Source organism: Erythrolamprus reginae, chromosome 3 (genome assembly GCF_031021105.1).
Source record: "Erythrolamprus reginae isolate rEryReg1 chromosome 3, rEryReg1.hap1, whole genome shotgun sequence".
Lineage (NCBI taxonomy): Eukaryota > Metazoa > Chordata > Lepidosauria > Squamata > Dipsadidae > Erythrolamprus > Erythrolamprus reginae.
The window spans coordinates 17,009,893-17,026,582 of NC_091952.1; the positions used below are offsets into that span (position 1 = coordinate 17,009,893).

Consider the following 16,690-nt stretch of genomic DNA (forward strand, 5'->3'; position numbering starts at 1 on the left):
GAAGTTTGGGTTTGGCGTTCGGCTTCGGGAGACAGCTGGGAAGCCCCGCGGCTGTTTTAAAAGGTGACAGCCGGGCTGGGGGGCTTCCCAGCAACCCCCCCAGTCTGGCTGTGATCTTTTAAAACAGCCGCGTGGCTTCCCAGCTGTCTCCCGAAGCCGAACGCCAAACCCAAACTTCCGCGTTCGGTGTTCGGAGGCTGCTGGGAAGCCCCGCCGCCCGGCTGTCACCTTTTAAAACAGCCTGGGGCTTCTCAGCGGACTCCTGAACGCCGAACCCGGAAGTTCGGGTTTGGCGTTCGGCGTTGGGGAGGTCGCTGAGAAGCCCCCAGGCTGTTTTAAAAAGTGACAGCCGGGCGGCAGCGGTTTTTTTGCGGGGGTTTTTTTTTGGTTGCACGGATTAATTTACTTTACATTGTTTCCTATGGGAAACAATGTTTCATCTTACGAACCTTTCGTCTTACGAACCTCCCCCTGGAACCAGTTAGGTTCGTAAGACGAGGTATGACTGTACCACGGTTTTTCCCGCCCGATGACGTGATATGTCATCACCAAACTTTCGTCCACCTTTAATAAATATTTTTTTTAATAAACTTTAATAAAGAAACGTGGTGAGTAATAATCTAAATGGTTGCTAAGGGAATGGGAAATTGCAATTTAGGGGTTTAAAGTGTTAAGGCAGGGGTAGGGAACGTTGGCTCTTCTATGACTTATGGACTTCAACTCCCAGAATTCCTGAGCCAATCATGCTAGCTCAGGACTTCTGGGAGTTGAAGTCCTCATGTCATAGAAGAGCCAACGTTCCCTACCCCTGTGTTAAGGGATGGGTTGTGATACTGTTCATAGCCAAAAATAGTGTATTTACTTCCGCATCTCTACTTTGCGGAAATTCAACTTTCGCGGGTGGTCTCGGAACGCATCCCCTGCGAAAATCCCCTGCGAAAATCGAGGGAACACTGTATAAAGGAGAGGATGGAAGGAGGGAGGAAGCCCCCTGTAACAGCGTTGCCAAAAAAGCACTAAGAATTGTTAATCTAACCTTACACAGCTTCTTCTCTGGCAACATTACACTGCTAACCAGAGCTTACAAAACATTTGTTAGACCAATTCTGGAATACAGCTCACCTGTCAGGAATCTGCATTGCATATCAGACATGAATATAACCGAGAGAGTCCAGAAATATTTCACACAAAGTGTCCTTCACTCCTCCGCTTGCAGCAAAATACCTTATTCCACCAGACTTGAAATACTGAGATTAGACAATTTACAACTATGTGGCCTCTGATCTGATCTAAATGAAGTTCATAAAAATATATATCAAAGTGTCCTTCCTGTTAATGACTGTTTTATCTTCAACCGCAGCAATGCACAAGCACATAATAGATTCAAATTCAATGTAAAGCGCTCCAAACTCACATGCAGAAAATACAACTTCAGGAATAGAGTGATCAGTGCCTGGAATGCACTACCTGACTCTGTGGTTTCTTCCCCAAACCCCAAAATCTTTAACCTTAGATTGTCTGCAGTCGACCTCTCCCCATTTTTAAGAGGTCTGTAAGGGACGTGCATAAGTGCACCACTGTGCCTACCGTCCCTGTCCTACTCTCCTATTGTCCTCTTTTATCGTTACTTTTTACTTATGTAATGTTTTTACAAATTACTACTATCCTATACATGTTTGACAAATAAAATAAATAAATAAATAAATAAAAGAGAGAGGGGAGGGAAGGGAAGTTCCGACAAAGTTTCACCAGACATTTTCAACAACTTCTATTTTTAACAGAGCTGCTGCTATTTTTAGACAAGGCTGCTGAACCTTCACCTCATCCTGGCAACAAGTAACTTCTCCCCACAGTTGCCCCAGGCAGCACTTGCCTCCTCCTTCTCCCCCTTCACCCCCCTCCGTGTGTTTCTCTTGGCTCCAAACACACCTCATTTTTCACATGGCAGCTTCTCCTGTTCCAGCCCCACCCCAGCTTATTTTTTCTTTACACACACAAACCTGTGTGCACAGACACACTCACAATCAGTCATAGGCTAAGTTTTCCTTTCCTTTCTCCTTCCTTTCCTTTTATCGCTCTTCCTTTCCTTTCTCCTCCTTTCCTTTCTCTTCCTTTCTTTCTCCACCTTTCCTTTTATCACTCTTCCTTTCCTTTCTCCTCTTTTCCTTTCCTTTCCCTTCCTTTCTTTCTCCTTCTTTCCTTTCTTTTCCTTTCTCCTCCTTTCCTTTCCTTTCCCTTCCTTTCTTTCTCCTCCTTTCCTTTCCCTTCCTTTCTTTCTCCTCCTTTCCTTTCCCTTCCTTTCTTTCTCCTCCTTTCCTTTCTTTTCCTTTCCCTTCCTTTCTTTTCCTTTCCCTTCCTTTCTTTCTCCTCCTTTCCTTTCTTTTCCTTTCCCTTCCTTTCTTTCTCCTCTTTTCCTTTTATCGCTCTTCCTTTCCTTTCTCCTCTTTTCCTTTCCTTTCCCTTCCTTTCTTTCTCCTCCTTTCCTTTCTTTTCCTTTCTCCTCCTTTCCTTCTCCTCCTTTCTTTCCCTTTCTCCTCCTTTCCTTTCCCTTCCTTTCTTTCTCCTCCTCTCCTTTCTTTTCCTTTCCCTTCCTTTCTTTCTCCTCCTTTCCTTTTATCACGCTTCCTTTCCTTTCCTTTCCTTTCCCCTTCCCCTTCCCCCTTCCTCCTTCAAAAACTAGTTTTTAGGCTAAAAGGCAAATCTGACCTTGAAACAGCTAAACGTTCCACCACCCCAAATTAGTGGGTGGGAAGGGGATCAAGACTAAAGTTGGTTTGCATTTAATGATAATATAATCTTATTGTGGTGTAATTTATATATTGTTTCCTCTTTTTTTGCCACATAATAAATAATAAGTTTGCCAGAAACCAGGTCTCCAAGGACTGTAGGCGATCTGGGATAATAAACCAGGTACAGGCCATTTTGGGGAGGGTCTGTAAGGCTTGAAATTCCCAGTTATAGCAGTATTTCTCAACCTTGGGAGCATTAAGGGGCATGGACTTCAACTCTTACAATTCTCCAGCCGGCACGCCTCAGTTCAGCAGCCGCACACAAAGAATTCATACATGCTATTCAAAAATAGCCCGTAGCTTAGATGATACGCTTTAAACTAGTTTGATGAATGCTGCTTTTATAATTTCAATTTTATAGTTTTAGCTCTCGTGTTAGTGTTGTATTCATCACAATTTAGCATTCAGCCATTCTAGCTGAGAATCTTGGATCTTGGAGTTCTAGTGGACAACCATTTAAATATGAGCCAGTAGTGTGCAGCAGCTGCCAAAAAAGCCAACATGGTTCTAGGCTGCATTAACAGAGGGATAGAGTCAAGATCACATGAAGTGTTAATATCACTTTATAATACCACATTTGGAATACTGCATTTAGGTTTGGTCACCACGATGAAAAAGGATGTTGAGACTTTAGAAAGTGCAGAAAAGAGCAACAAAGATGATTAGGGGACTGGAGGTTAAAACAATGGTTGCAGGAACTGGGTATCTAATTTAATGAAAATAAAGACTGGGGTGACATGATAGCAATGTTCCAATATCTCAGGGGTTGCCACAAAGAAAAGGGAGTCAAGCTATTGCTTGCTTCTTGTCCTGCCCAAAGCACCCGAGGGCAGGAAAAGAAGCAATGGGTGGAAACTAATCAAGGAGAGAAGCAACTTAAAACTATGGAGAAATTCGTGACAGTTAGAATAATTAATCCGTGGAACAGCTTGCCTCCAGAAGTTGTGAATGCTCCAACACTGGAGTTTTTTAAGAAGATGTTGGATAACCATCCTTCTGACGTGGTGTAGGTTTTCCTGCCTAAGCAGGGGGTTGGACTAGAAGACCTCCGAGGCCCCTTCCAACTCTGTTATTCTATTCTAAAGCTAGAGCCTCTGGGTTTTTTGGTGCTGGGGTGGTTGTTTTTTTGGATTACACCTTCACTACGTACAGAAAGCTGGTTTGAACAAAAATGCAAAAGCAAATGTTTGTTCATTTGCACACTCCTAAAGGGGAAGTAACTGTACAATAATGGCAGCTTTGGCACAACTGATTAGGTGGCACTCTTCACTGTTAAGAAAGATCAAATGTGCTTAGCCTTTGAAACTGAATGAAAATTATCAAGCGATCCCAGGGTTGTAGGCTAGACCAGGAAGTAAGAGTCAGAAGAAGGGAATGGCCAAGTTATTTCAAATGGTCACAAAATGTTCCACCAAGTCAGATTTGGCTTAATAAAGAGATTTGACTTACGATCAGAATTCAGACCACACTAAAAAGGGGGGGGGAGGAGGGGGGGAATACTTTCCCTTGTGAGTGTTGTTGTTAGTGTCGAATGCATGTTTTTTATTTTGTTTTGTTTGTTTTTTCTGTTTTACTTTTTACAGTCTCCAGGGGGAATTGAAATTCCCTGACATTTCCTTGTAACTTGCAATCTAGTTTATTTTATTTTATTATTTATTTATTGATTGATTGATTGATTGTTAGAGTTGAAAGGGACCATGCAGGTCATCAAGTCCAACCCCCTGCCTGAGCAGGAATCTTAAAGCACCCCAGCCAAGTGGCAGTCCAATCTCCTCTTGAAGGTGTCCAGAGTTGGGGAGTTCACAACCTCCGCAGGCAGGTTGTTCCAATGGTTGATCGCTCTGACCGTCAGGAAGTTCTTCCTTACTTCTAGGTTGAATCTCTCCTTGGTCAGCTTCCAGCCGTTGTTCCTCGTCTGGCCCTCTGGTGCTAGTTAAGGCGTGGTCATAGATCACGTCCTACCAAACGGCTAAGCCGTGGAGAAATATCGGTAGCTGGGGAAGCAAGTTGTTGCCAGTTATGCTCGTTTTTGCTTGACTCTGCAAGGCCGCGCGATCCGTTTTTTTGTTAACGTGATTTTCCCCTGACTTTTAAACATTTTAATAGTTTGGGTTTTTCCCCCCTGATTTTTTTCATGAATTCCCTGATATTTCCCAAACCGCCAATTTCCCCGATAATTCCCTGATTTTCCTGTTTTCCGGGTTTGCTGGACACTCTGTTTTTATGATAAAATAACTATTTTTTTAAAAAAGATCCATACCCCACCCACCAGAACACAAAGGCCTAAACCAGAGGTCTTCAAACTTGGCAAGTTTAAGACTTGTGGACTTCAACTCCCAGAGTTGGCTGGAGAATTCTGGGAGTTGAAGTCCACAAGTCTTAAACTTGCCAAGTTTGAAGACCTCTGGCCTAAACCATGCGGTGCCTAATGTTATTGTGATCGCTAGTTCCAATCTGAGGCTTCTATTCTGCTTCTCCACCCTTTCTTCCTCTGTGCCTACCGTTCCTGTCCTAATGTGTTTTTATCTTTTCTATCTCTACTTTATACTTATATTATGTTAAACAAACTACAAAGCAATACTATATTTGTATGACAAAACAAATAAATGAAATAAAAATAATAAAATAAATGCTTCCTTGTAGTTTCTATCGCAGCTTTTTCCTTCCTTTTCTCTCCCACTCCTTCTACACGCTCTCCGCACAGGGCTCTCCCTTCCCCAGCACAAGGAATTTGGCAAGTCTACTTTCTCAAAAGAGTCCATGAAAACACACACACACTCCTTTCCTCCCCACATAATCCACGCTGCCTTTGAGATGGGGAAGTAATGCAGAGTGCAAAGTCCCCATCTGATCGCTCAACAAGCCTCTTTTAACTCCAGCTTTCATCCTCCCCTGCGAAACACCCTCCTGCCAAGAAGAAGAAGGGGGGGGGGGAGAGGGACTAAAGCAAACAAACGCTGCCGTTGCTACGTTTGCACTTTATACCCTTTTATATTTACAAGCCTCTCTTAAGCTAAAAATAGCAACGCGTGATCCATTTATAACTGGCCAGACGTGCCCTGGATCTGCTGGGGGAAGAAGAGGCGTGGTTTGCGGTCCCTCTACCTGAGCTCGTATGAATTTAAAGGAGCCCTCTTTTATTAACTCAGCCCGGGATCTAAATTTCAACTTCTTCAACTTCTCTTCCCTTGGATTGAATTCTTTTTTTCTGGGGTAATTTTTTTTTTTTAATTTCTCTGAACCTACATTCAAACAATGCAATATACCATCTATTTTCCCCATAAATAAAATGTAGTATTTTGTTAGTAACTCATATCAATTATCAAAAAAATTGCATTTCCCCCCTCATTTTGTCATCCAGTTACATACATTATCTTTTCATTAAATTCCCTCCTTAATGTTCCTTCAAAAATATAACATCAATAATATTTGTAATTTATTAAACATTATGTTGTAGTGCCACCTCCCTCTCTTTATTCATTTTTCTGTAAGCTAAGAATACATAACCAATCAAAATGTTAACAAAAAATTAGGGGGAAAAAACAAATAAACACAAATAAATTTCAGACTTTCCCCCTTCCTCTAAATAGTACATTTTGGTTAATCCCGAATTTCAAAATTATTTCCAACCCATATTTAACCAATTAATACTTATCAATTCTAATATTTAACCAATTAATACTTATCAATTCTAATTAAACCACGTTTTTTACTTGCATATTAATATTTTTAAATATTCTATGACTTCAATCAATTAAAAATCATTAACATCATTAATCTCCCCTACAATTCTGAATTTAATTCCACTTCTACATTTATCTAATTCAATATCTCCTACTACATATTACTTATACATATTTTAATGTAGTCAATACTAATAACTATGTTAATACTAAACATCAATTCATAAATTCATTTATCTAATTAAAAAAAATTAGATTAGAGAAACAATTAGACTAAAAAGTTTGAGAAGGGCTGACTAAGCTCTCAGTATTTTTTTCTTAATTGTTTCTCTAATCTAATTTTTTTTAATTAGATAAATGAATTTATGAATTGATGTTTAGTATTAACATAGTTATTAGTATTGACTACATTAAAATATGTATAAGTAATATGTAGTAGGAGATATTGAATTAGATAAATGTAGAAGTGGAATTAAATTCAGAATTGTAGGGGAGATTAATGATGTTAATGATTTTTAATTGATTGAAGTCATAGAATATTTAAAAATATTAATATGCAAGTAAAAATGTAGAACTTTGAACTGAACCACTTTCTTTCTTATTTTTTGTATCCCCCTTTCATTCCCTTTTCCATTTTAGAAACATAGAAACATAGAAGATTGACAGCAGGAAAAGATCTCATGGTCCATCTAGTCTGGCCTTATACTATTTCCTGTATTTTATTTTAGGATGGATACATGTTTATCTCAGGCATGTTTAAATTCAGTTACTGTGGATTTACCTGCAAAGGCTGCTGGAAGTTTCTTCCAAGCATCTACTACTCTTTCAGTAAAATAATATTTTCTCACGTTACTTCTGATCTTTCCCCCAACTAACCTCAGATTGTGACCCCTTGTTCTTGTGTTCACTTTCTGATTAAAAACACTTATCTCCTGAACCTTATTTAATCCTTTAACATATTTAAATGTTTTGATCATGTCCCCCCTTTCTCTTCTGTCCTCCAGACTATACAGATTGAGTTCATTAATGTTATTCTTTCTCTTTCTTCTCTTAAGACCTTCAATTTTTGCAGAGGTCAACTTTTTATATTTGTTCCTGACTTCACTTTTAATTTTACATTCTTTTTACATTCTGCTGGGGGAAGAAGAGTTTGTGGTCCCCCATATGAATTCAAAGGAGCCCTCTTTTATTAACTCAGCCAGGGATCTAAATTTCAACTTCTTCAACGTCTCTTCCCTTGGATTGAATTTTAAACTAGGCAAAATTCACAGCTCGTTCCTGGATTGTGTACTCACAGTGTCTCCAGATGGGTAGCCCTTGCTGTAAAACCATCACAGAATGGTGTGCACCTTAGAAGAGCAAATTGAATACGAGGGTTGCCCAGAAAGTAATGCACCAATTTATTTTCTCCGCCTACAGTAATGGTACGGATGTGAAACTTTAGATATACATTATTTGAGTTGTCAGGAGTGCGTGTGTAAATTTTGTGTTTCTTCAGACAGGTAGCGTAACTGCAGCAGTGTTTCGAAATGGTGTCTGTAAGTGATGTATGTTACAAGCAGCGTGCCGTCATTGAATTTTTCACTGCAGAGAAAGAAATTGTTGGAAACATTCACAATGTTTATGCAATTTATGGAGAATCTGCAGTCGACAGAAGTACGGTCAGTCACTGGGCACAGAGGGTGAGGCCATTAGAGGTGATTCGCACAGTGCAGAAATGGCTTTGTGACCAGAGCAAGGAGTGGTACCATGCCCTTGTGTCTTGCTGGAGGAAGGCCATAGAACAGGGTGGAGATTATGTGGAAAAATAGGGAGTGTAGAAGCAACATCATTCATTCTTGTGTGTAAGTTTCATTGTGTTCAGTAATTAACTGTTGAAGAAAAAAAATGTGGTGCATTACTTTCTGGGCAACCCTCATAGGTGTGCTGGTCTTTAAAGGGCCCCAAGTTTCTTTTTTTAGTCTACAGTATATCAGAATCTCAAATACATTTGAAAACATACTTTGCTTTCAGTAGTTCCCTACTCTCTACCCAAGTGCTCCTCCAATCCACGCTCACAGAACAAATGTACAGGTGAAACTCAAAAAATTAGAATATTGTGCAAACATTCATTTATTTGAGCAATGTGAAACTTAATAGATGAGAGATACTCATCGCATGCAAGGCAAGCTGTGTTCTATGTACAATCCTTTCTTTAATGATCACATGTAATATTCTAATTTTCTGAGATGGGGGATTTGGGGTTTTCATGAGCTGTACCCAGGGGTGGGCTTCTAGCTGGAATGCTAAATTGGGCTCGCTGCCGCGGCTTGTGAATGCTTGTGGAGCCAGTGCGATTTTGCTTCTGTAGTGGTAGCAAAATCGTGCATGGAGTCACAGGTGCGCCTGTGTTTCGGTGAGGTTTTTTTGCTTCTGCGCATGCCGAAACACGGGCACACCTGCGGCTCCCTGCACGATTTTGCTACCTCCACAGCCGCAGAAGCAAAATCGTGCTGGCGCCGCGAGTACTCATGAGCCGCGGCAGGGAGCCCAATTTAGCGTTCCAGCTAGAAGCCCACCGCTGGCTGTACCCCATAATCAACCCAATTATGACAAATCACGGCTTGAACTATCTTGCCTTGCACGTTATGAGTATCTCTCATACACTAAGTTTCATCTTTTAAGTTACATTATTGAAGTAAATGAATGTTTGCACAATATTCTAATTTTTCGAATTTCACCTGTATGTATGTTTACATCCCAAACTCCTCAAACCCATAAAGTAACCAGCCTGCTTGATAATTTAGCTCTTACATTTTTATTTATCTTACATATAATGCAGTTACCACATTGGAAAGTTTGTGAGTTGGACTGATTGGAGCAACATGTAAGTCCCAAGAACGAACAAAAGAACCGAGTGAATGAACACATGAATAAATCAAATAAATCCTGAGGGTGTGGTCCGGTGCAGATGCTCTGGTAGTGGCCAGATAATGCAATTTTGGCACAACGGCTGTGGTGCTGTCTGCACAGGTCTGTGCGTGCCATCATATTTTTTGGGGGTGATTTTCACTGATTTTTTGGCTCTCTGAGCATGCACAGAAGTAAAATCGTCCCTCTGAACATGTACAGAAGTAAAATCACGCAAGGGGACACATGCACACAATGCGCACCGGTCGAAAAAGGTAAAAGGAACCCCCTCCTGGAATAAATTCTATACTTCCCCTAGTTACAAGCCTGACGTATCAATCCAAGCCAGTGTTTCGTGAATAAACCACGTTTGGCTAGATTTCGATATTGTGAAATTCTAAATCATGCTTCTGCAAACCATAACTGCTTCATCCAGAATCCGGGGCCTCGAGCTGAGCGAGACCAAGGACATTACGGCATTACGGGATTTGTGAACTGAGCTACACAGTTATATGTCTATCCAAGCTATGCAACTCCAGAATCCAGGCCAAGGGAATCTCTTCTGTACAGAATAGAGCTCTTGTTTGCACAAGGTCTCATGTTAATACTCCTGGCAACATTTCTGCATGAAAATAGGCTTTATTATTAAACTTTACTGGGATTCTGGCTGATCTGTGGGCTCTGTCAGAGCTACAAACTCTGATCTCAGACTTCTCATTGGGACAAAGAACCACTAATCTAGGCATTGGTCCAAAACAGACAGATTTACAGGACTTTTCTCATCCTCTTATACATGTCGCAAGAGGGTGAAATAAGAATTCCCTTGTGTGTGGGGAGGGGGTATCGATTTATCTATCCCACCTTTAAAGCACTGGATTTCTAGGGCTGTTGGCAGGAGCATTACATTTATATGCTCAGAAAATAATGCTATGATCGCGGAGAGTAAATAAAGCAAAAAATCAAGGGTGGCGCAGTGGGTAGAGTGCAGTACTGCAGGCCACTAAAGCTAACTGTAGATCTGCAGGTCAGTGGTTCAAATCTCATCACCGGCTCAAGGTTGACTCAGCCTTCCATCCTTCCGAGGTGGGTAAAGTGAGGACCCGGATTGTGGGGGAAATATGCTGGCTCTGTTAAAAAGTGCTATTGCTAACATGCTGTTATGCCCTTTGTTAAAGGGCACTCTAAATCAGTGTTTTTCAACCAGTGTGCCGTGGCACACTAGTGTGCCGCGAGACATGGTCAGGTGTGCCGCGAAGCTCAGAGAGAAAGAAAGAAAGCAAGAGAGAGAGAAAGCGCGCGAGAAAGAAAGCAAGAGAAAGAGCGAGAGAGAGAGAAAAAGAACTAGAGAAAGAAAGCAAGAGAGAGAGAGAAAGAGAGGGAGGGAGGAAGGGAAGGAGAGAGAGAGAAAGACATAGAGGGACGTAGGGAGGGAGAGAGAAAGAGAGCAAAAAAGAGAGGAACGGAGGAAGAGAAAGAAAGAGGGATGGAGAGAGAAAGAAAGAGGAAGGAAGGGAGAGAAAGAGGGAGGGAGAAAGAAATAGAGCGAAGGGGAGGAAGAGAAAAATTTTTTGTCCAAGCTTTTTTTAGCCCCCCCCCCCCCCCGCTCAATGTGCCCCAGGGTTTCGTAAATGTAAAAAATGTGCTGCAGCTCAAAAAAGGTTGAAAATCACTGCTCTAAATAAACGTTAGCCGCCTCGAGTCGTTGGAGAGGGGTAGCATAGAAATCAATCAATCAATCAATCAATCAATCAAATAAATAAATAAATAAATATTGAAGGGGCTTTGTGACAAATGCAACATCAATGTAAACATGGCATTTATTTATTTACTTACTTACCCACTTATTTTATTTTATTTGGTTGGATTTCTATGCCACCCTTCTCTGCAGACTCAAGAGCGGCTTACAAAAATGATATAGCAATAGCAATTAAGTCTATATACGCTGCTCCATGGCTCTTTATAGCACTATCTGGCCTGTTTACAATATAAGAGTTATCTGCGCATTTCCCCCAAGCAATTTGGGTCCTCATTTTACCAACCTCAGAAGGACGGAAGGCTGAGTCAACCTCGAGTTCCATCAGGATCGCACTCCAGGCTGTGGGAAGAGTTTGCCCGCAATCCTGCACTTTAACCACTGTGCCACCAGGGCTCTTAGGAAGCTCCTTATGCCTCCTGAACACTCCTCTAAGTGCTGAGAAGTGGGTATAATTCTCTTGCAAGATTCCAAAGCAAACCTGAATGTCGAGCTCATTGTTACGGTGCAATGCAACAGCAATTTGAAAAACCACTTCAGAACTTCTCAGGTCATATTATTTCTAGTGAAAATAAAGTCAAAATAATAATAAAAAGAAAGAAAAGAAAATAAAGTCACAGGCCCCAGATGTTTAGATTCTCTTAAATCCCAATTCTGCTGAAAATCAGCTGCAAATCCTGTATTCCAGTTGGTTGCAGAGCTTTCTTCTTTCTATTCCACTCCCCGTGACCCGATTGGTGCTGTATTCTTTCCTGCCAAGGTCCAGGTAGGCCAGGCCAAGTCTCTACATCCACCTCCAATGAATTTCTACAGTGTGAAATACCCTCAAAGATTTCTTAAACGAACAGGTTTAAGGTAGGACTATTCTGCCACTCCAACACACGAGGTCGCTGTTGAGTCATTTTTCATTCCTTCCAAAGAATCCAAATCTGGGTTTTGAGGGGGGAAAACCAGTAACTCAATTTTGCAAGTTACTGGCTTTCTTATATAGCATCCTTGATTCTAAACAAAAAGACAGAACTGAAAAACATGGTTTAACTCCACACTATAATCTAAAATATATGCAAGGAAAAATTATAGTAAATTGAAGGAAATGGAAAAGGAACATTTTACAGAAAACTGCTTTTGTAAAATTAAATTTTCCAACTTCCCAGTTTTCTTTCATGTCTGAAATATGTGTAAAAACCAGGATATAAAGATTGGGAGGGAGGATTCTTGAAAATACTGATAGTGATAAGGTATGATTAGAGGAAGATTTATCTTAAGAAATACAGTGGTACCTCTACTTAAGAATGCCTCTACTGAAGAACTTTCCTAGATAAGAACCGGGTGTTCAAGATTTTTTTGCCTCTTCTTAAGAACCATTTCCTACTTAAGAACCCGAGCCCGGAAAAATTTCCCAGGAAATTTGAGAGTGGCACGAAGGCTCGGCCAGTTTCCTGCCATTCCCCCTTTAATCCCAACCTCATTTACTGTGATAGGAAAAACATACCCAGAGCCCAAAAAGGAAAAAAAGGAAAAAAAAAAAAATCAAAATTTTGCTACCGGTACTGTGTAGCTGACCAAAATTTTGCTACCAGTACTGCATACCTGACCGTACCCGTAGGAGCCCACCACCGTCTACGGCCCTCCTCCTTCCCGGCAGGTCAAGCTGCCCACTCATACCAAGCCAAGGGTTATATCTGTTTACACACTTAGCAGAGGGGGCTCCATTCTTTGCCTCCGGCTCACCCATTCTCCCCGAGACTCAGTCACTCCTGATCCATTAAAAATTAAAACAGGATGATAATTATAATAATAATAATAATTTAATAATAATTTATTGGATTTGTATGCCGCCCCTCTCCGCAGACTCGGGGCGGCTAACAACAATAATAAACACAACATGTACAATCCAATACTAAAAACAACTAAAAACCCCTATTATAAAACCAAACATACACACAAACATACCATGCATAACTTGTAATGGCCTAGGGGGAAGAGCTATCTCAACTCCCCCATGCCTGGCAGTATAAATGAGTCTTGAGTAGTTTACGAAAGACAGGGAGGGTGGGGGCAGTTCTAATCTCCGGGGTGAGTTGGTTCCAGAGGGCCGGGGCCGCCACAGAGAAGGCTCTTCCCCTGGGGCCCGCCAAATGACATTGTTTAGTCGACGGGACCCGGAGAAGGCCAACTCTGTGGGACCTTATCGGTCGCTGGGATTCGTGCGGTAGCAGGCGGTTCCGGAGGTAATCTGGTCCATTGCCATGTAGGGCTTTAAAGGTCATGACCAACACTTTGAATTGTGACCGGAAACTGATCGGCAGCCAATGCAAGCCAAACAGGATAATTAAAACAGAATGATAAAATTCACATTAAAATTGCAACCCTACTGGGCTTGAGAGGGTGGTCTATAGGGAGATGAATTATCAGGAAAAAAACACCACCTTCATATGGACTCTCGTTAGAACCCATAATTGTGGCTTGCCAATGAAACATGTTGTTTCCAACAGGGCCTGCAGAATACTGAAATAGTTTCCTCCAATTGGGGGGGGGGGACGACAACGGGACAAGCAGCATCAGACAGGAGAAAACAAACCGTCTCCACAACAGGCAAACATTTCTTTTTGTGTTTCTTCTTCTTTAATTCTTCCACAAGCCGCCTTATGAATTACCTGGAGTCCACCAAAATCCTCAAGCTGCCCTGGGCTACTTAGACGCTACTCACGGGGGTGGGGGGTGGAGTTCTGGAGATGCCACCAATGATGCAGGGGACAAAGCTTCTCCACTCATCCGCTGTTCCCCCCCCCCCCAGCTTGTAAGCAAATGAGCAAAGTTTGTGATTGGTGCACAAGCAAAAGCATGAATCTTAATTTTGGTGCACAAGCTTGAATCCACCGTGCACATGGTTTTTATTCCATCTCTGGTAGGTCCTTAGAATTTCTAGTGTCCATGAGTTAATTTAATCTAATTTATTTGACTTCTATGTCACCCAATCCTGCAGGACAAGAAAGGCCGGTGTTCCCTACTTTTCATCAATATATGAAAGTGCAAAGAAGGCAAATTCTTTCTTAAACTGACTGGAAAAAAATCTATATATTTTTTCTTCCAGGTAGAGAAATTAACCCTGGGATGACTTTAGAGCCAGAACCAAAGAAAGAAAAATTATCACAAACTAAAGGTACAAATTATGATTAAGACATTTCTTTCTTTCTTTCTTTCTTTCTTTCTTTCTTTCTTTCTTTCTTTCTTTCTTTCTTTCTTTCTTTCTCTCTCTCTCTCTCATTCAATTTTTATGCCGCCCTTCTCCTTAGACTCAGGGCGGCTTACAACATGTTAGCAATAGCATTTTTTAACAGAGCTAGGCTATTGCCCCCACAATCCGGGTCCTCATTTTACCCACCTCGGAAGGATGGAAGGCTGAGTCAACCTTGTGCCGGTGATGAGATTTGAACCACTGACCTGCAGATCTACAGTCAGCTTCAGTGGCCTGCAGTACAGCACTCTACCTGCTGCGCCACCCCGGATTTCTTACTATAATTTTTAGGTACAGATGTCCACGTTAAATCTGTTTGACGCTTTGGTTGAATTAAATATACCAGGTTACTTTTACTGGGGGAAATCTTGGAATTTGCAAGAGGAAAACAGATTTCTCAATTCACCTTTGGGAAACTTCAGATGTTTGTGTGAAGAACACTTTGTTATCCACATATTATTTTCCTCACTCCTAGTATGGAGCTGAATAATCTTAACCAGAGAAGCCAATACAACTCGTTCTGCATAATTTAAGAGGCACGAGTTATTGATTTGTCAAAGCTGCAAACAATTTTAGGTCATAATTTTGAATGGCAATAGATTGCATCTCATCATCTGGAGTGGTTTCTACCCAAGCAACTTTAAGAGGTTCTTATTTTAATTGCTTTATAAATGTAAAACCTCAGCCAGATTGCTCATTTTCACTTGGCAAATGTCTCCAAAGGTTTGGATAAATGCATTATCCATGATAGACTCCAAGACATTTTACATCTCTGATATGCAGAAACACCCCAGAGTGAAAACATTGTATTCTAGCTATCGCTTATTTAAACAATCCTTCTCAGCCTCTCATAAACTATCCTAATTTTTTAAATAAAAGTTTTACAAAGCATATGAAAACTAACATTAAATAAACAATATATTGGTAATCAATAAGAGATAAAATAAGTAAGCCGGTTCAAAATAAACATTAAATAAACACTAAAACTAACATACAAACACTAAATAAACTATTCTAATTAACTGAAAACGCTCAGCACCTCATCAAACTACAATTCCCAGAATTCTTTGTCAGATAGAAAAGGCCACCATTTTTAGGCAATATAGCCTCAATGTTCAGCTTTTCATGAAGAGGGAAAGGTCAGAAATCCCCATGAAAACTCAAAAAAAAGATGGGTGGATCAGTTCATCTGTCTGGAACCCATACCACATCTCAGACATCAGCACCCTAGAAAATGTCCAAAGATACTTCACCAGAAGAGCCCTTCACTCCTCCACTCAAAACAGAATACCCTACGAAAGCAATCCTAGGTCTAGAAAGCTTAGAACTACGACGCCTAAAACACGATCTAAGTATTGCCCACAAAATCATATGCTGCAACGTCCTGCCTGTCAATAACTACTTCAGCTTCAACCGCAACAACACAAGAGCACGCAACAAATTCAAACTTAATATTAATCGCTCCAAACTTGACTGTAAAAAATATGACTTTAGCAATCGAGTTGTGAAAGCATGGAACTCATTACCGGACTCAGTAGTGTCAACCCCCAACTCCCAACATTTCTCCCTTAGACCAGCGTTTCCCAACCGGTGTTCCGCGGCACACTGGTGTGCCGCGAGACATGGCCAGGTGTGCCGCCAAGCTTCAGCTGGGCGGGGCGCTGCCGGTACTCCCGCTCGCAGCTGTCTCCTGCTCGATGCCGCGGTTTTCGGCGCTCTCCTGCTGAGCCCCAAAGAAAGAAGGCAGGAAGAAGGAGAGCTCCATTCTTCGCACCTTTTTCCCGCCTTCTTTCTTTGGGGCCCAGCAGGAGAGCGCCGAAAACCGCGGCATCGAGCAGGAGGCGGGGGACAGCTGCGAGCGGAAGCCCCAGGACGGAAGTACCGGCAGCGCCCCGCCCAGCTGGAGCTCCTCTTTCGTCGACGGCAAGTGTCCGATGGGAGCGGGGGGGGGGGCGTCGGGGGAGATGGCGGCGGCGAGAGGGATCGCTCTCTCTCTCTCTCTCAGCTGACTGCAAGTGGGAGCCCTGACGGTGGCGGTTGGACGTTCTGCTGGACGTCGTACATGCTGGCGCTGCGTGCCTGGCATATACGGTGTCCAGCACCACGTCCAGCTGCCACCGTCAGGGCTCCCGCTTGCAGTCAGCTGAGAGAGAGAGAGAAAGAGAGACATATAAGAGGCAGAGAAAGAGAGAAAGAGAGACATAGCAAGAGAGGCAGAGAAAGAGAGACAGAGCAAGAAAGAGAGACAGCAAGAGAGGCAGAGAAAGAGAGATAGAGAAAGAAATAGAAAGAGAGACATAGCAAGAGAGGCAGAGAGAGAAAAAGAAAGAGAGACATA

The 16,690-nt window shown here is 41.8% G+C and overlaps 1 long non-coding RNA gene across 1 annotated transcript in view; it reads left to right on the forward strand.

Moving 5' to 3' along the window:
• The window catches only part of LOC139163633 (uncharacterized), a 66,940-nt gene that overhangs the window by 44,399 nt on the left and 5,851 nt on the right, over positions 1–16,690 (forward strand). The window contains exon 2 of the long non-coding RNA XR_011558504.1: positions 14,209–14,277. This is a non-coding gene — a long non-coding RNA (uncharacterized lncRNA). The remainder of the gene's footprint in view (positions 1–14,208; positions 14,278–16,690) is intronic.